We start from the raw sequence: 21,338 nt of genomic DNA, 5'->3' as shown, positions 1-21,338 counted from the left end.
TTAGTAGCAGAATGCCCGATATGGTTAAAACTGCTATTGCGATCATATTGCGATTCGATTTCTATTCGATTTTGACATTATTAACTTAGGAGAATCGGGCCCCTGCATGGCGTTTTCATAGAAATCTAAGAAGTATGTTATTTCAGAGAACACAGCCCACCTTCTTTATAATGTTAATTGCTTATAATTTACTTTTAAAAATTACAGTTACTGTTTGAATTAAAAACTTTCAATTCAAAAAGTTAAAGGTTAAAGACAAAATCAATAAACATTATTTCAAAAACTTGATTTGGCATCACAAGAATATCAAGTTTTTTGAATTCTATATCACAAAATATATAGGTAAAAAACATACAAATCATATATGGTTTTGATTAGTGTTATAAACAAAAATATATACCTTTATCTGCGTTTGAACAAACAAACATATTGTGATTTGGATTACGTAGGTATAATGTGTACGTACCGGGTGCGCGGGAGTCGATTTTGTGTTTCAAGAGTAACGACCTTGATATAACGTAATATAATCTATGCTAAGCGATTTATTTGTGTGTATGTCAATAATAAGATTAGCGGCTGTGATTTTTATAAGTGTTAAAGTGATTACCTAATGTTGCAACTGCAATAAATAGTTAAGTTATATCCGTGGATTATTTTAGTACAACTTATTTAGGTACTAAAACTGATATTTTACGAACTACAATTTTTCTTACTTCTTACTTTTTTATATTATAAATGTGAAAGTTTGTGAGAATTTATGGATGTATGTTTGTTATTCCATCACGCAAAAACGGCTGGACCGATTTGATTGAAATTCGGTATGTAGATAGGTGATACCCTGGATTAACACATAGGTTACTTTTTATCAGCATACCACGCGGGCGAAGCTGCTGGCGGAAGCTAGTATGTTATATTTTTAAATAAGGAAGAAATTACTTATTATTCATTCAAATCTCATAAGCTTCTTCATGAAAATCTATACAAAGACTGCAATTTATCAAATCATAAACATATTCACGTTTTGAGTAAAGGGACGCTGTCACTCATATATAGGTATTTGCCCGAGCAGACCATGGTAACGAAGCTAGTATGTGATATGGTGAGATGCACGTATAAACTTATCTCCATGTTGTTTTGTATACAAAACTGATGTATCTAGATAAAACTGAGGTAAGTATGTAGATAAAACTTCTACAAGTGGGTACTGTTATATAGTTCAAACCTTTTTAACCGAGTTCCCATAAAAGAGGAGGATTTGTATTTTTTGGTTAATAATCCTTTTTCATCAGGGTATGGTCCTCATATAATTTTAAATTAAATGTTCGGGCCACTGATGCGATTCTGAAATCATTGGTTATTATCTGTTAAGGCTAAGGCGGTTCCGTCAACAGGTGCTAAAGTCAGCAAACACAGCAGAAGCAGACATCTTGAAGATCTGGTGAATATAATTTCACAAGGTGTTGTGTCACAAATTACTTGACTGGATTTTTCACACAAAATGTCATTAGAAGGTAGATCGATTTACCTAATCGACCTATATTTTGTCAAATCCGCCTGACGGAACTACTGCTACTAAACAGCTTTAATGGACGCACTACTCAGGCCTTACATAACTAACCTCCCAGTAAGGGGATGTAATATCTTCTACCGACTTCCAAAATCAGGGCAGCTTTTTAATAGTTTCAAAACTTCACAACTCAATTTCGGCTTGACGCATGAATCGAATCCGGGCCCTATGAACCATCAGTGTGATCAACAGGGCAAATAAGATGCAAGTGATCCAATAAAGAAACCGTGCTAGACCAAGAAAACAAAGCAAGAAACTACTTTACTTCCAAAAAATGTATCATCGAGCTATAGCAATTGATTTAAAGAAACCGTAAGAAAATCTTCAGTCATGTACCTACATACATTGGTCACCAGTTTTCAGGCATACAATAACCTGTGACTATTAGGCTCTGTGTTCGAAAATAGTGTACAAATGTGTAACATTTGGTGATAGTATTAGCAAATATGGGTTGTGCAAAAAACAGTCCGAAGCGTACAGAGTACAGTCATAACTATTTGCATTAACCAGCACCACATTGTTTTGCGTAATAAATCTGGATTCAATACTCCATCCATCAAAAAGCAAACAAGGCCCTCAAAGGCACATGATACCTCTTATTGGGGCTTAATAAAAATTGTAACAGAGCTCCATATTTCGCACTTACATAAGGAGTCCGCAGTAAAATTACACACAAATTATATACGTAACATAACGGACCACGGTCAAGTCTTTGTATTCTTTTTGGTATCTGATCTTGGCGGTGGTTGAATCGAGGCCGTGGGCTGCCCCGCCCCGCGCCCCCCGCCGCTCCGGAAGTGGCGCGTGGGGCGCACGCGACGCCCCCTCTCGCCCCGCTCAACCCCGCAACCCTCTGTGACGAAACATGCAAATTTAGCCGACCTCCTAAGGCCACGATACAGATCTAGGTAGGTGAAAATGCGTTACAAATGTATTTTCCGCCTTCCTGTTTTCTCTAACAAGGTCACAGGGTGAAAGATCTAGGTGATCCTTTGCTTTAAATACGTTTTATAATTATGCTAGCATTTAACCTTATTTGGGATTTTACGACCAAAATAAAGTCGTGAGGCCTACCGCCCACACAAAAATACGTCGCAACGATGTTTAAAGTTACTGACGGAATCGCATAACCAAGATCCTTATTTCTTCGCATACAAAGTTTCCTTTCATGAAGTTGGAAAGCTGAAGAAACCGTTAACTCATCGAACACTGACGGTGCTGTTTAACTTCATTACTAAATTGCAACCTGTATTGTGTATCGAGAGTGTATCATATCATGTCATGCCCAACAATACCACTGTATATTGAACTCGCAATTCGCTAAAAGATTAAAAACTAATAAATAAGGCTATTAGCGAAATTGAAATGGATTAGAATAAGTTTTAAAATTCAATTACTTTGTTGAAATGTATGTATGTACGACACATAGGTACAGTTAGTTACAAAGGTTTGACGATTCGTTTCCAGAAATAGTCTTGCTGAAGACTGGAGCTTATTTTCTGCTGTATATCCTATCCGATTCAAAATCTGATTGACTGTGACCTAAAAAACAAAAGATACAAACTATTCCCGAAAGGAACAAAAAAGGGGAGAGTTTGTCAAGAAAGTCAGCAACAAGCGAGGGTCCCGCCACACAATAAATGGGTCAATGCATGGGACGTTCTGAGACATCGCTCGCGGGAGTTTGTTTGTAAATCCAGCCGGGCGCACCGTCGCCTTTATTTACTCGAATCATGCAAGAAGTCGGCGGTACGCAACCGTGCCGCAGTCATGCTCCGCCCGCCCAACGAATAACATACTCGCAAGCTCGAGCCATGGCCGTCCGTGATACCCTGTGCAGTGCTTCGTAAATGTGATACTGTTATGTGACGATGTCTCAGGCCGCCGGCGGCAAGAAGGGAGGCAAGGGCCCCCCTAAGAAAAATGTGGACGAGGACAAAAACCCGCCGGCTAAGGCCGCGGATGAGGCTAAAGATGAGACTTCTTCTAACAATGGTGATAAAAAGGAGGTTAAGGAGAGCAACGGGACGGAGAATGTGGCCAAGCCTCCGAGTGCGGGGATCAACATCAGGGAGGTGGCTGCGAAGATCCTCATGTTGGCGCAGAAGGGGGAATGGCCAGCAGTGGAGCAGACGCTCAAGGTCCTGGAGAAGCTGGTGGCGGCTGGTGGCGAGGATGCCGTCTCCGTGCCCATGGCGGGGATCTTGGATCCGGTAATGTTATATTTTATGCTGAATTGCAGACCATACAGAACGCTCTCGCTTTCTCGCACTGTTATGACGCAAATAATGAGTAGTGGTGATTGGCCACTATAACATGCTTCAGGGCAGGATTATCCTTTTAGTTTTATGTCAGGCTTTAGATTAGTCGATGTTAAAGAGTGCGTAATTTCATCAATGCTAGTCGATGATCTGAAAGAAGTTAATGGCGTGCAAGTATCAAGGAGTCCTGAGAGAAAACCTGCCTATATTTTTTGATTAGGGCTTTTAATAGTACTTAATACTCTAGAGTAAGTAATTTCGAGCTGGACTAGTATTCGCTTCGGTAACCGACTGTTATCCAAATATCGTGTTAGGTACGCGCGGGGAATTCCTGACACCTCCAGTCAACAATTTGGGGAATGAAAATATTTAAATTTCTCTTTCACTTCTATTAACTGTTAACCACATTTAAAACATTTTTTGCTCTACAAGTCTAATTCACTATTAGAACTATCAATTAAAATACAAAATGTCTCCCACTGCATATTGCATTTGCATATGCAAGTCATTATTTTTCATTGGTTTTTACTTTCAATTTAGCTTACCCCACTAATATTCTAAAGCCAGCCGTACACAGTGTTTTATTACACATAACAGTGGCCTTGTTTTAAGTCCAAATTAATTCCAGGTACACCTATTACAGATGTCCTTCATAATTTCGTTAGCCGCGTGGTCGCCAAAGGTTTTACTTTGGAGAGAAACCTTCAACCTTCTTGGTTCACTTAAAAATGGCTGCTTTATAATCTATAGAATCAAGTTGTTATTATTCAATTGTAGGGGTACGAATCTGATAGTGCTTGATGCGATGATTTTAGAGAAGATACTTATTGGTAAAAAAGCGACATTAAATAGATACTTACTATGTAATTTTTCCCCCTTCTCAGAAAAGCGAATTTTTACTCTTATGTGAGCGCAAAATAAAATTTGATCCGTTATGGGATAAAATTACCTAATTGAATTTAGAACATCTTCCGTTTGTGAAACTAAAACATCAGTAAACCTATTTACTTCTGCCTTAAATCACCAACCCGCATTGAGCAAACGTGATGATTATTGCTCAATCCTTCTCCGTGTGAGAGGAGGCCGTAGCCCAGCAGTGGGACGATAAAAAGGCTGTAACAGTAACAGTAACTTCTACCTTTATGGTCGCGAATTTATCTTTATAAATATGTTAAAACAGCACCAAGAAACGTATCTTTATTTGTTAAAACCTCAGACTCGGGATTGTTTTCGTGTACTTTTTTAATTTGCTTTTCGCGCGCCATTTTCCCTTCCTAGAAGAGGCGGGATGAAAGATCTTGACTTGAGTGCAAAGATGTTCCACCTCATACTCTTTGCTTCCGGAACTAACACATTCGATATTTTTTTTTCAATTAAGGTAGAGTAGGTACGAACTGAATAGGTGGACTATTCAAAAGTGGTGCTTATATTATTAGAACTAAAAAATACTAGATGCTAAAATTATTTCGACTTTTGTTATAGCTTTTTTGTGAACATGAATATTTTATCTTTCGCAAATATGTAAGATCCGATATTATTAAACTAAAAAATACTACATCGTACATGGGTGCCTACTCGTTTTGGATCCAAAAACAACGCTTGCTGGTGTTAATAGTGAAGTTGTAACATTTTGTTCGATATCAGAAACTTGTGTTAACCTACATTGTGACTCGTAAATATAAATAACTTGTACTTGGATATTATTGAGTTTCTAGAGTAATATTATTAAGTGCGTGAAAAACCCTGTAGCTATTAATTGCAGTTCAAAATGGAAAATTGTGAACTTCATCTTCTGATATCTGAATTCTTGACTTGGAATTCATTATTTTCTTTATTAGTATCTACCAGATGACGGGTCTATAAAGTCCTGGATTTGTTAATGGCAATTTTTTTAATCTTAGGGCCAAATCTTGCTGAAGTCCTTTTGAGACAACCTGATCATCACCGAAATCTGTATACATTTTATTTTTTTATTTATTTTATTGTTTTTCATTGCACCATTTAAAGCTCCTATTTTTTTATGTTATTACATGGTATTTCAGAACTTCATTTTGATTATAACTAGATACCGTGAGACGTCGGCACAAAACGCCTGCAATGAAACGTTAAACTATACTACGTTCAGCAAATTGCTTGTTATTACTTGCAGTACTGTGTTAAAACATTGTAAAATAAGATATTGCATTTTATTTCATTGCAACAATTATTGATAGGATTGAATTATATTGTTTAAATAAATTGAATAAACTTATTATTGAATAGACTAAAATAGTAGATAGACAATAATCAGACTTAAAGTTGATAGATTCAAAACATAAGCATCCAAAACACATTTATTTGGGCAAAACATAACGGTTTCAGTTTCAAATTTTCAGTGCACTGATTGACGAACGAAATAAAACTTTTAATTTAAGTCCGATTTGGAATTATGACATCAAATCACGCGTAGAAACTTCCCTATTAACATTAATTATAGTGTTCAACTTAGATTACAAATGGGGGCGCTGTCTAAGCATAGAAGTGTTAATTATAACATTTTAAGTAGTTTTATATTTTTGACAAACAACTTATACGCTTAATATAATCGTGACAAGATCTTAAGAACAAAAAGTGGGTAAATAGTACTTATCGATACTTTAACTGTGCAATATTTTCACTCCAAAAATTATGTACGTGCGTTATCCAAAATATCCAATCCTTTCAGTGATTATGCCAATCAAATGCAATTTTCGTGTCAGGGGCAACGGTAAAATTATCAAAAACCCATGCAATTTAAAATTATACTTCGACGCCTGATCGATGTTCTTTTATATATGTTTTATGTTTATATATAATTTGTATATAGTAATTAATTTTAGATTTGTATAAAGATAAGTAGTTTAAATTTAAAACTCTTCTTTTAAAAGGTTGATTAAATTACTGAAAAATATTTTAGTCAACATTTTCATGTTTAACTTTCAGCTCATAGTTCATACACAACGTAACCTAAAAATGTCATAGGTATGACAATCTTTAAAGTACAAAACCACTGTAAGGTCTGAAAGTTCTCAAACCTTCCAGAAACTTCCTTATTCCAGAAGCACAAAGCAGCCACAGATACTCGTATATTTGAAACAAGGCAGATCCACCGATTACGGTTGAATTTTTATTGAATAGCCCTCAATCACGTCACGCTCATCCATAGTTACTTGTTCAAAAACCTGAGCGGGTCTCGCTTTCTTTTTGTCACAAATATTATTTACTAGCTGGTGCCCGCGACTTCGTCTGCGCAGGTTTAGTATTTCGAACAATATGTTTACAAATTGTAGCCTATGTGTTATTCTGATGTATAAGCTATATTATTGTAAAGTTTCATTAAAATCCATTCAGTACTTTTTGCGTGAAAGAGTAACAAACATCCATACATCCATACATACAAACTTTCGCGTTTATAATATTATAAGTAGGATATTAGTAGGATCATTCGACTATTGGCATTCTGTTTTTTTTGTCTTATTCTAGAGTTATTGTTGCACGATTGTCTTTGGTATTCAGAGATAAGGAATTGAAAGCAGTTTTGTCTAGGTTTCAGTTTGTGAAAATATTTCAGTGTCTATTGTTACAATTTGTATCTTACAGTTGTATTGGTAATATTTGTATTTTGTTAGATTTTAATAATTCTTAAATCGATTCATGATGGTAAGTTGAAATTCTCATGGCGTATCATAACATTGTAATTGAGCTTGTTGCCTAAATAAAACGATCAATTTCGCAACTTTGGAAATGCGCGCTTTTCTCGGAGATAAAGAAGCGCATGCCTGGTAAAGACACGTTTGATACCAGTACCATTTGAGACTCCTCACACATTATCTTCAATTATAACAATAATCATATTTCTTGTATCTAAATGATCCAATAAGAAATTAATAGCAACAACCCGACCAAATGTAAACAAACATTGGCTCCTCCGGTAGTTTGTGTATACAAAACCTACATACATCCCCCGAAAACAAAGCAACATTACCGAAGGGGGATCCCTTCCTCCTGTCCCAATTTCCAGAAATTATGGCGTTTCCAAGCAAATATACCTCTAAATAGCAGTGTGTTCAGGGGAGTTCAGAAACTTGCTTCTTAGGGAGCGATGTCTGTTCGATATCTTGGCAACCGATCGCGTGTCTGTCTGTCGCTCTACAAGACATCTTTCTACGTTTTTACTACCCTCACTGGGGATGCCTGCCGCCGGATCGATCACAACTATCGCCATATATGATTTGTTTTGCTATTCGCGTGTGAATCCGCTTTCCATTTTGAATTCTTGTCTCTTTGAGCATATATCAATATTCGGTCGTATGTGACAGGAATTTCCGATGGTGCATGTGTCTTCGAAGCTTGAAGGTCGAGAGGAATTCGGATGTTTGAATTTGATTTGAGATGACGTTGTGAACCTTAGGGTGGCTGGAATGCCATTTTTTATACCTACAATGTCTGCTATGTGTGTTGACAAAATCATGCTGACTCTCTCTTCGACACTGGTTTACGTTCAGAATTCACAACTCTATACTGCTAATTTTTTACACACAATTTGAATTCACCCTTGTAAAAATACAATTTCCCCTTACACTAAAGCCACACAAATAGGGCTATCGCTGCGAAATTAATTGATCACTCAAATTCACTGCGAATTAATTAGCGAATCAATCTCAGTCGCAGGAAATAAAGGTGCTCTAACAGTGAGCGACTTAATTGGCAGTGCCTGTCTTTGAAAAAAAAACGCGTTTAGTTGTGAAAGCAAATAATCATTAATGTTTTCTTAGCCATAGCCAAATATTTTCACAAAAAAATACTTTCACAAAAAAGTATGGAAAATTAATGTTCAATGATTATATCTTCCTCACATAAATTAATTTTCATTTAAAAATGTTCTCAGACTTTTGAAGCCACACCTCATACTTTATTTACCTATACTTAGCTCATTATTTTCGCAGGAAACTTACCAATTTACTCTCATTAAATCAAATTGAAACCCATTCACCTGTAAAAATTACAAGATATTCTATTTTTACACACGTTTACGGCATGGCCGCGTGCTACAGAAACCATGGTGGTCAATTAAAGGCTAAATCTTAATAGAAGTAGCGTGAGGTAAGTGTGCCAGACGGCGTCGCCGTGCCACTTGTGATCCATTCCACGGAAAATCGTTACTGAACGCTATTATATACTGAAGATATTAACACTTACCTTATCTTTGGTAAACTGGTTACAGTTCCTGGTAATTGTGTGTTGGATTGGTGGCAGAAATTAAGAGTCATTTGTTTCACTTTCAAATCAAAACTTTTGTTTGATGTAAATGAGAGGCTTTTACCTTCATTTGAAATACTGAACATGGAAAAGGCTTTTTGTAAATTATGTAGTCCGTTTCTAACGTAACTGGAAGAACGTACCGTAACTGGAGTCCGTTTCTACGCAGTAAGGTAGTACTCGAGGTGGATCTGCTCTAAATCCACTCAAATTCGACATAGCTTAGCTGGGGGGTTTGTGCATCACGTCGAATTATGTACTTTAAGAACCACCCAAAATCAGAACCACAATAAAATATAATTACCCAGTTTCCATATCAAGAATCAGGTATAAACCGACTAATTCCAGTCAAACATTCAACATCAGCACTCATTGTCTCGATGTCGCAGCTACAAGTAATTCTGACCCAAACGGCCAAACGACCCCTATTTCCGCCTAAAAGCGATATTTTCACGTCCCGGCCTACATTCGAGGTGTAAATCGAATATAAGCCGCCAACTGACCATTTCTGTGTCAAGGGTAAGAGCTAGGAGTTTTGCGTGCTTACTTGTTAATCGATGGGAGATTTCCGACCTTGGGTTCCACCACATCCTTGGGTAAAGCTGACCTGTCTAATACTTAAGGCCGTAGGAATGAGGGAAGTTGGAAGCTCGTAAAACGCCAAAATTCTCGAGTGTTTTACTACATTGGTTGGGCGCGTGGAGTTCCTCGATTTTTGTCGGCTATGCGGCCTGCGCCACTTCTGTAATTGCTAAGTATGTGACGGTTATGTTGAGTTTGCCGGTTATGAAATTAGGTACTAGAATTGAATAATAATTAATTGGGAACTATTTTGGGTTTCAATGTTGTTAGTCGTATATTGCAGTCCCTATTCTGCCCGTAGGTTTTTAAATACATTTCATAACGAATGTTTTTTTTATCGCGAAAAGTTTCGGTTCATCTGAGCACTCCGCATTTTAAATCAAACTCATAATTTTATGGCCAAAAGTATGATTTCATTACATTTTTATAGCTTTCTCAAAAACATTGCACGAAATACATACAATTTACAGAGAACATTAAATTTTTATTTACGTTAATTTGCCGACTGCATGATGTTTAACTTTTAACTTTAGGTTATTGCAATCATAATACACATTGTATTAAATGTTTTAATGAACTCAAAACAAATAACCCAGTGGACGATTATTTTGAGGGTACCAATCAGAATTAAATGCTTCACAGCTTTCATTATATGTTCCAACGGGAAAAAAATATAATTTTACATTATTTATTTGACACATTCTTTTGACAATGTACATTAAACTGAAATAAAAAAACATTGATAGGTACTCATACAAATGCCTATAACTATACTCACAATACAAAAGCACCTATCTCTAGTAAAACCTTCCAAACAATGTAAAAACACTACAAACACAAAGACATTTTGTTCACAATTACACATGCAGAAATGGGGTTCCATACGATTTTTATTTCCCTCGTGAAATTCCGCCGTCCCTTTAATGGCAGTTACCATCATGAATTATTCACATCGGTTGACTCAATAAAGTTGCGGTACTTAATTCAACTTTGTTTGGTCTTAAATTTCTTTGATATTTATTTATCAATAGGTACTAGCAAATCAACGTTTGCAACAGTAGGATATTATCAAGCGATTTTCAGCCATTACGGTTTTAGTATCATTTGTCCTTTCAAAACCTGGGTGGGACGTCCCCTTAGGGTTGGAGTCCCCGCAGACTAAACGGTCGGCTAGTCAGATAATTGGCCCCATGGTTAATCCAATCAACCTTTTTAGTGTGTCTAACCTAACCTAACTGATACCGGCCATATACCTGATCATGTCCGCATCTCATCATCGCTTCATCATTTATGAGTCTTATCATTTTTGCCATACTAAAAGTTTACAGTGTGTGGTGGCTCTTATAATATGTATGAAGATAGTGTTATACCTACCTATTTCTAGTGTACCTATAGGTATGGTTTACGGAGGTCGCGGTGGGCTGCAACTAATGAATATTAATTACTTTCATGCGACGATTAATTAGCTGGTACTTAGACTGGTGATTTTGCAAATTTTTGTATTCCACTTAAGTGTTGGGTAATAATAATCAGCTTAAGAAGAAGTTTTTAAATTGTAGAATTTAACTTAAGTTGAGGTAAATTCTACAATTTAAAAACTTTCGTAGTTTGGGGTAGAAAAATATACAAATAATGGCACTTAAACTTCACAAATAATTTTGATCATAGCTTGCGTCCCTACTTAGAAAGACTTTTAAGATTCTGTATAGGTATCACTATATGTAACCGTATTGCTAAGAAACTGAGTCATAACTCTTAGTATCAAAAGATAAATATAAAAACTAAAGCTTCAACTAAAACCAAACACGACCGTGACCCAAAAATACAAAAATACGACAAAGTTATATCATAATTTATAATTGGTTGTCTGTCAAAGTGCATAGTTGTATGCAGCCCGTGCAACGTAATGCAATAGAGATCGTCTTTATATAACCCCTGAAGCCTTGTCTAGTTTCACGTGAACGAATCAAATGGAAATGTGCCAAGTTCTTAGATAAGATATATTTCGTTTTATAGTGTAAAAATGTTGGAATAGGCTGCAAATTGTAAACGTGTCTTCAAAATCATGAAATTTTATATTTTTTCGGTTATATTCTGATCATATTTGCGAACACATTTTAATTTACACAAGCTTATTTCGTTAAATACCACCAAAAATATGCTTATTAAGTATCATTCCCAAAACAGGCATAATTATTTTTCGCGTAAACCGTAATGAATGGAATGTATCAAAGAAATAACCTACTTACAAAATAAAAACGAGGTTCCAACTACACTTTGTACGCTATAACGTTGATTGCAATTTTACTAAATAGGTTTTTTTTTTTTTGCCTTTGGAAACTTTGAAGGTCAGTGGGCCGAGGACTTTGGGTAATTTACAAAGTAACTAATCAAAAGTTTGTTGTGATTCAAAGAAAACAATGATGTTTAATAATATGTGTAATGACGTATGAACCAAATTGAATGTAAAAGGGATATATAAGCCACATTTTTTATACAATAATATTAGAAATTGTCACTAAAGTCATTCAGGTGACTAACAAAATCAACCATTTCTCCTGTTAAAATATTCATTCACATGCATGGTACAGATTATTTCTATTAAAGTAATATTTTAGTACAAGGTAAAAATGAAAAAAATAGCTATCTTAATAATTGACTAAATACAAATCGAAAAGCAAAATGCTTTTTACCTATGACTGTGAACTTAGCTTCTGATACCATCTCCTAATCCATTTGCTTCGGGTAAACTGAACAATTCGCGAGGGAGGCGGCAACAGTTACAGTATCGGCACACTGCAGACTTTTTAGTTTCCCTACAGTTTAAACGAGCCCTAAGTATGGAGATGTATGCCCATAACAACGATCAGGCATTTAGTCGGTATGAGATCGACTAAAAACTTTGATTGACTGACGATTGACTAACTTTTCTTTTTTTTACCGTCGCGTCGTGCCAACTATCGACCGACTGTTTATTTATTTTATTTAGGATCTCCAACAAAATCTCCAAAAACATAACATGACAGAGGCATGACAAAACAATTTGAATTTTGTCGGTGTACTCCTTCACGTATAGGAGACCACAGCTAAGCAGTTTAGTTTGCAGTTAACGGGTATTCTTGCTTTACAAAAGAAATGGAAAAACTCTGTAGTTACTGTGGATGTCACGTGATCAAACAATATCAATTTAATATTATTGGGACATTGACTTCGATGTGCGTTAATAATAGTCTAGTCTATGAATGGTTTTGTCTGTCGCATTGTAAGTAGACAAAATAATATGGAAAAATACCCTTTTGTAATTTATGTTGTATTAACTTTACCAAATCAAATAAATTCTGTTTTTAATATTATTCGTTTAACTTCAATTTAGGATCAAGTCTTGCCGGCTTGAAAATTTGTGGAAACTACAAATGAATGTACAGCAGTATTATTATCTGATAACTCAAATCACACCGTATTCTAAAAAAAACAAATATTACTCTGTTAATTAATTCTAAATATACAATTCTATTTATTTTTAAGAAATCTGACATAAAATTGCTGCCAAAAACCCATTTATTTTTAAGTTAACGAGATCCGTTTATTAATTACAATATTATTAAGTACGTTGACCATCGATGTAAGCCCAGGTCAAATAAACTAGAATCTAGATCATATCTAACCTCAGCCTATATGCATTAAACGGTGAAATTTTCAATTATATGAAACTTATAGAACTGTTGAGCAAGTCAAGGTTTTCACAAGGGCGAGACAGCAATGGCTGTGATTTCTAACTTGTTGGAAAAATGTATTACAATAGGATTTACGATAAATTAATTATCTTAGTATAAGATAGATAGGTAATTATTTTATTTTATTACACATGGCAATAGTTTGTACTTTCAGTATGAAAACGAATTAACAAAAAAACGTACATATGCGTTGTCTGGTCTACAATACTGGCTGATTAAACTGAATTTATTAAATAAATAATTACCTAAAAACAATTTTATTAATACAAGTTCATTAACATTTACACAGATGTGCAGTAGTGAAACGAACCTGCATTTTGGTTTCAAGTTTATATAAAAATTGAATTTATTCTTACTAAACCTATTGTTTTATACTTTCTACATAACATAACATTAGTTTTCAAAAAATTATGTATCACATTCAAGACTTGTGTTAACATTTTTAACAGAAACAAAGTCGACTAAACTTTCAGTTCCCATCCATAGTTTTCAAACGTCGATATCAAATACGTAGATAAGTTGACACCATCGTTGATGTCTTTCTGACGGACGATGTTCCTTTGTAGGGACATATCGTATCAGAGATACGAAACGCTGTCAGTTGATATGATTTACTAGCATTTTCTCACAGTTTTACTTGCGTGACAAGGGAAATACTTGTTGTATATGGATAAAACGTAGAGTATGTGTTAGTTTGATGTCTAGGCTATATTGCTGCGATGTTTGATTAAAATTTATTTGATAGTTTTTGCGTGAAAGCAAATTTCTATTCATCTTCACAAACTTTTGGATTAAAGTATGATATGTTAAAATGAACTTATATCCGTTTCAAGACAATATATTTGGGTATGAGTGGACGTTGATTCCTGGTTTAGGCAGGGCTAACCACAAAAACACGTCTTTAGCGGTAAAGCTAACTTTTTGTCGTTATTATAGATAGATATGCACATTGATAAAAATCCAGCCCCGGATCTAGGGGGGGGCAAGCCGGGGCCCATGCCCCGGGCGGCAAATTCAGGGGGCGGCAAAATCAGGCGGCTGACTGATTTTAAATTCTTTTTTTATTTTTATTTATTTTATTTGGTATGGCATCTCGCAGTTCAGCCTAGGAGGCCGTGTACTGCTAAACCGGACTTTTCCCTGTGGATGCCTAGAATTTAAGGCCTCCAGCCAGGGGCGTAAAACAACTTATAAACTAAGCGACTGCGCTAATGGTACTCCCTGTGGGGTCGGACCTCGGCTTAGGGCGTCGCTGGGGAGGCAGCAAAGGCACAGGCTGGATCATATGATCATTATTATTAAATGGGGAATTTAAAGCTACTGGCTCAGCTCGCGGGCTCGCTCGATGAGCAAGGGTCGGGAGGACAGAGAACGGGACGTCGCGGCGGACCTCGGCGGCGAAGTTTGTACGAACGCGGTTTGTGTTTGTGTATTTTAAATTCTACATCACAGATTACCATAATAGTTACCTACGGGGCCGTCTTAACCATTGGTGCAGGGTGTGCGAATAACCCGGGCGCCTCGGTCTCAGGGGCGCCACGGGACGCCCCACCACCAGAAAATTTCGCAGAAATAACACCCGTTTAATAAGGAAGTTCCACATTGCATCATGATACTGACAAGCAAAGTTTCTAAGAAAGTCGCCTTCGCTTTGTTTAATTGATCATTTTGATTATTTTTCACTTTTAACATCCTCCAACTAAGTGAAAAAATTCTCGCTCGCTACGCTCGCGGCTAAATGACAATGTATGTGCTATTTTTCTGATAGTTTATTATTTTTATTGACGCACCAAATCAACGAACACAAATGACACTCGCTCTAATCACGGTTTCTTTTTATTTGTACATTATTCCCAATTTAATTTGGGAGTCTTCAAACAAATAACTTTTAAAAGTTCGCGCTCGCTGCGCTCGCGGCTACATGTTGCTTGACAATGTACTTTTGTGTCGTAGGCTCAAAAAATTTCGCGCTCGCTTCGCTCGCGCAGTATTATACAGTCTTTGCCTTGTTAACTTCATAAGTCAAATCCACGCTGTCTTACCTTTTATAAGTCAAATGTAGCAAAATAAACTATTTCTGGAGTCCTCAAAAACAAAAAAGTTTGCGCTTCTGACTGCTTGTTACTTCACAGCACTTTTTATAACTCATTAACTTTTTGTGTACATTAATCTGTCTCGACTTTCATTACTTAAACCTGGCCAACTGTTTGAGCCTACAATGATTTGGACACTTTTTTTAAAGTCATTTACCTACCAAAAAAGTGACTTTCGTTGGTGAAAATAAACATAAGTATGTAGGTAGGCGGGGCGGCATTTTTCAGTTTTTGCCCCGCCTAAAAAAAATTGAAGATCCGGGGCTGTAAAAATCCACCAGTCATTTCCCTTTCCACGAAAAACAATAACACAATTTCACTGAAACATTAGGTTTCTGAAATATTCGTAATGCATTTGGTTTTGAATTAACACCAGTGTGATTCACAAACACAAAAACTTTCTAGTCATAATTTAGCAACTCGGCCATTGTCCTTTACAATGACAAACTTCCTTCGAAACCACGTCATCTTGACCACTGACTAATTTAGGGTCAAATACTCCCGTAGACCAATTGCACAAGGTTTAGTCATAAAAGCCTCCCCACCGGACGTGACGTAACAACTTAGCATGATGAGTATTAATCGAGTGAAAGCCTTCAAACACCGGATATTGCAAACTATAGGAAGTTCCCATGAAAAGCGAATCGACCTGAATTTCAGGATATCAGGAAATTGGTTGTATTGATGAATGTTTTTGCTAATATTTTGCGACGCAATTTGTACTGGGTTAGTCTTATATTTATTTTAATGGGTTAATAGAAGGCTTTTGTACTATTTAAAACGGGGTCAATTGAGGCCTTCTGTTCATCAGTAAAATATCATCTGATGACAATGACAATATATCTACGCTCTAACAATCTATAAAAATATGCTTTAACTTAGCTTCAACTAACAATATATAACTAGGTACTTTTGAAATATCTTAAAAAAGTATTGCACTCATATTTTCCACTCTAATATTTTTTAATTATAGTTATAATCAAGACTCACCAAGATAAAAGTCAGTACGTTTGTTTCTATATACCACAAAATGGTCAAGTCATAAATGGCGATTACGAGCACTGTCTCTTTCCTGATATGCTGGACTTACACCAAAATTTAACGACTTATTTTTACAACTATTAGGCGGCTACATAACGTTTTTAATGTCCAGCACAAAATAGATTATACTAGTAATAAAGACATTACTGTGACGTCACCAGCTACTCTCGCGTGCCGACTCATAGGCCGCAAGTTATCCGCTCATAAAGCCATAAATTATTATAAACTACGTTAGTCAAGATCAGGCGAAATTAAATGGAAAGAGTGAAAACTTTCAGATTGCCTTGAAGATAGGTTATATTCTTGTAGACTTTGTAGATGTTTTGATAAATGATATCTACCTATTTTCCAAATTGATTGAAAGCAAAACTTTCATAGTTCAAAATATAAATAGAGGAGTTTTCACTACACAAACATAGATTTGACTTGCCGTTTCCCCGCCATCCCTGAGAACTACTGTCTGTACCGGGATAAAATATAGTCAAGTTACTCTTAATATAGTCCAAGAATGTTTCAAATTGGTTTAAAAGTTTCGGAGCCTTTAGGATCCAGACAAACAAACAAAAATCCTGTTATTGTGTTAGATATATAACTACTGAACCTGTTTATTGTACTGGTTTTATTTTTATCTACATATATGTGCTATCAATCTAAAAACTGTGCTTCCTCTGACAAAGAGACACACCTTAATAATTTATTTCGCTTCCGTGATGATCACACCTACAGTCATTATACTCTATTTTCACATTATGACACTATTCAGGTATAATTAAATTAAAATAATGGCCACAATATTAAAATCTGCGACAAAAACATTAACTCTCAAACCCATAAAAACAAGCTTAGCACTTCAATTACATAAGTAAATTAAACACGAAATGTTCCGCATAATCTGCCCTTAATTACATATGATATTACTAGTTCACGCCTTTTATAATACAATAGCTTCTGTCAGCAGTTCCATCTGTGTCCAGTTTGAACTACTGCCATACCCGGATAAAATATTGCCTATGTTACACGCAGATAATGTAGCTTAATGGTAAAAGATTTTTTCAAATCAGTCAAGTAGAATATAATAGAATTTATTTGCTTAAAATATGGTTAAAATTATAGGTCTTAAAATACAAGTAGTTTTTGAGTTTATCCATCGCAAACCAAGAAACAAAAAAAATCTTCTTTATAATATATATTCATTCATACATAAAAATTAATCCTATATACCTTGGTTACGCCATCAAGTGTGAAGGGCTAAAGGTAGTTTAGGCCCGGGAGAAAGACATAGTATATTTTTTTGGCACCATATCTAGGGACGCAGGTAAAACCGCGTTCGGAAGCTAGTATTAGTATAGAAACACGAAATGTGCTCCACACAATCTACCCTTAATTACATAAGCTATTACTAGTTCACGCCTATTATACATGGTGTATGCAAAAGTTAAGGTGTGCCAAATACTGAGAAATTATTCATGGGTAGAAATAACTCGTTAATAGACACACCCTGTGTTATTAAGCTGTGGTTTGCATGATTTGATTATCTCAAATTGCATATCAAGGTCTTCCTTTTATATTTTATGGTGGATTTCCTTCCTACTTGTATTAATGGTATTTATAACAGAGTATGAAGTTACCTTAATTTAATTAAAGTACTAATTTCTAACTAAAGTAAATATTGTCTATAAGATCCTTCATTGTAAACAAAAAGGACAAGGGTCAGAAACCTGCACATTTTTTTGTACACAACTCTCTAGCATTTAAAATCAATTTACTATAAATCCATATAAATCACTATGCTTTAAATTTTACACTAAACCATCAGAAAAATGCAACAAAATTTTAAATAATTTAAACTCAAACAGGCTAATACGTCATTAAATTACGTTGAACATGTTACACTTGTTAAAATAAATTATCCGACAAAAAATACTTAACTTAGGGTGCGTCTACACGGTGCATGTAGCTGGAGCAAGTTAACATGCGCAAGTGACAAATGACAAGAACCCACGGATGGGTTATTTTGCTTGGGTACATGCGCGAGTCGCTAGGTTCGCACGTTTTTAAAATGCTTGTAACCTGCGCATGTACCTCAATATGCGCAAGCTACTTGCACCGTGTAGACGCACCCTCAAGCAATGCAGTCTCCACTTAAATTACGTTTAAGCAAGCTAAGCTCGATGCAGACAGCGAATAAATTTATGTTGTGCCTACTTCTAGTAAATTACTATAATTTAATCTAATTTACATAAACTATTTCACCTTAGTGTAACCTCAATTTTCGCGAACATTTATCAAGAACATTTGTTTTAGTATTAAATAACGACAAGCTTATTACTTAGCCAGTAATGTGCAATGGGTATTAGGTTGCTATTTAATATAATGAGATTATAATACATGCAAAATAACTTTGATTTAAAACCGCCAGAAATATTGTAGCAACTATGCCTACGTCGTAGCAGCATATGAAACCGCAAAAATATTTTACATAGCCACTCTACAAATCGTTATATTTAAAATATTTTTTTAGTAAATAATTTGAATCAATAATATCAAACAACATTATTTTATCCCAATCCTTCTGTATTCCGACTATCGTATCATTATTATTCTTGTGCCCCCACCGAAATCGGTATCAAAAATTATTGTTCCTAAGCCACTGCGCTAAAAGAGTCATCTACCAAAAAAACTGAACTAGTTCAAGACAATTGAAGAACTTAAGAACTTGCTTCTACAACGCCATCTACGAGTGCTTGAATTTTTTTATTCAATTCTTAGTAACGACAGTAGAGGCCGCCCCGAAACAGTAAACAAGTGAAAACCGCCCAAACAATCAATTGGTTACCATGACTGCAAATTGTTTAGGCTTGGAAGATTTTTTAGGTAACTGGAGTTTTAAAAGTTACCCAATATGCAACAGCACGTGGGTCACAGTCACAGGTCATAAAATACAGTAGGAAAAATAATGCACTATTTCATGCTCTTTCGTATAGAAGAAAAATAAAACATTTATCTAGAGGAGATTTGTAAAATAGAGATCAAAAATACCATTTCTGACTAAGAAAATGGTTATCAATAATAATCAAAAAGCACTATGCTAAAATGCTTTATGGACATAGACGATTCTGTCACCTAGGCTAACAAAGAATAGTCCTGTCGTAGTGTCGGATTATTTCAACCAACATCAAAAAAGAGGACATTATCAATTTAGATGTTTGTATTTTTCTTGTTCTGCCTAAAAAAAAAGAAAAAAAATCGTTAAACACAGAAGAGAAAAATATGTACTAGCCACTCCATATTTCACCACCTTAGTAAATCTTACGTAATAAGGACTTACACCATCAACGGCTACTGAGAAATAGCCGGCAGCGTTCTTCGTGACAGATTAATGCATACACGGTGCAAATATAACGATAACAGTAATTTCGCAAAACATCATTAAGCTAATTAGAATAGGCACGCTCGCGATGCAGTAATCACTCTGGGGAGGGTAGGAGTACCCTCTCACTGCCAATCAGGTGGGAGAAATTACAAACTATCAGCGAAAAGCGAGTAGGTAATATTGAGTATTTTTTCTCAAGTAAACATATAAAAAGCTCTATTTTTCTTTAAAAAATCATCAATCAGCTTCATTTTATGCGTAACTAATTTATCTGAATATTAAGAAATTAATTAGAAGAACAGACTAAAGACTAAAATTAAAAACAAAACGTCGCCGCGTCGCCGCGTCGTTCAAAACCTGAAGACCATGAAGTCGTAATAATTTACTGCATTAAAACCTATTTTCCTATTTTCCTATTTTTAAAATTCGAATACTCATTATGTTCTTTTTGGAATGTAAAAAAAAAACAAATGTAGCGCGTATTTGTCTCATTCCAAATTAAGTATTTTTTGTAACAACTTTAAAAGTTTTTAATTCCATTATTTTTCTTTTCTGACATAAGTATTTAAAGTATTGTTATTCTTTAGCTTTGTTGTGACCAAATAAAAAAAATTTTGCACAGAAAACAGGTAGGTAATTAGGTGAAAATTAACACTTTATTATGCAAATTATTTAGAAGATTACATGACCATGTAAATTATTTTTTACTGCAACATTAAATAACAATCTTGTGGCATAAACCACACTGAAAGACTCTATTTATCAGCACGAAGCGAAACTTTCAAGAGACCGTAACGGACAATTACTGGCTGAAGTGTTTTTAAAGTAATCATGATAACTATAGGTGATAAACAAAGTCTTACAAGAAGGTATGCTATTTTAAAACAATTGGCTGTAATTTGATACTTTCTTTTTGCAGTTAAAAAAAGTTCAAGGTTATTTATTTGATTTGGTTCATGGTTCACGTTGTTTTACCTGTAGGAACTACTTTCCGTAGTCGGATAAAAAGTAGCCTATGCCCTTTCTCAGACACTGGACTAGACTGACTAGATCTTAAGAGCGAAAACATAATAGGTTATTATAGACAGAGTTATTTTTGCATGTATAATACCTATTAGTAAAAGAGTATGTGATAATCAAATTTATTGTTTCTAGTTGTTGAATTTAGTAGCTGAAAACGTCTAATTGCTACCGGACTGCAATTTGCAGTTGGCTGCGGTTTTGGCTGGTGGTCAAATTGCAGTTATTTTGTACGCTATCTTAGATCTTGCATCTTAAATTAGTTTTGTTGTGTGTTTAATTTATTATGCAGATTTTTTAACAATGTTTTTTGTAGCTCAACATTTTTTGGAATTAAATTATGTTACAAAGGAAACCCATATTTTTTAACGTTTTTTTAGGTATTTAAAT

Source organism: Helicoverpa armigera, chromosome 13 (genome assembly GCF_030705265.1).
Source record: "Helicoverpa armigera isolate CAAS_96S chromosome 13, ASM3070526v1, whole genome shotgun sequence".
NCBI classification, from domain to species: Eukaryota; Metazoa; Arthropoda; class Insecta; order Lepidoptera; family Noctuidae; genus Helicoverpa; species Helicoverpa armigera.
This window is presented reverse-complemented; position numbering follows the sequence as displayed.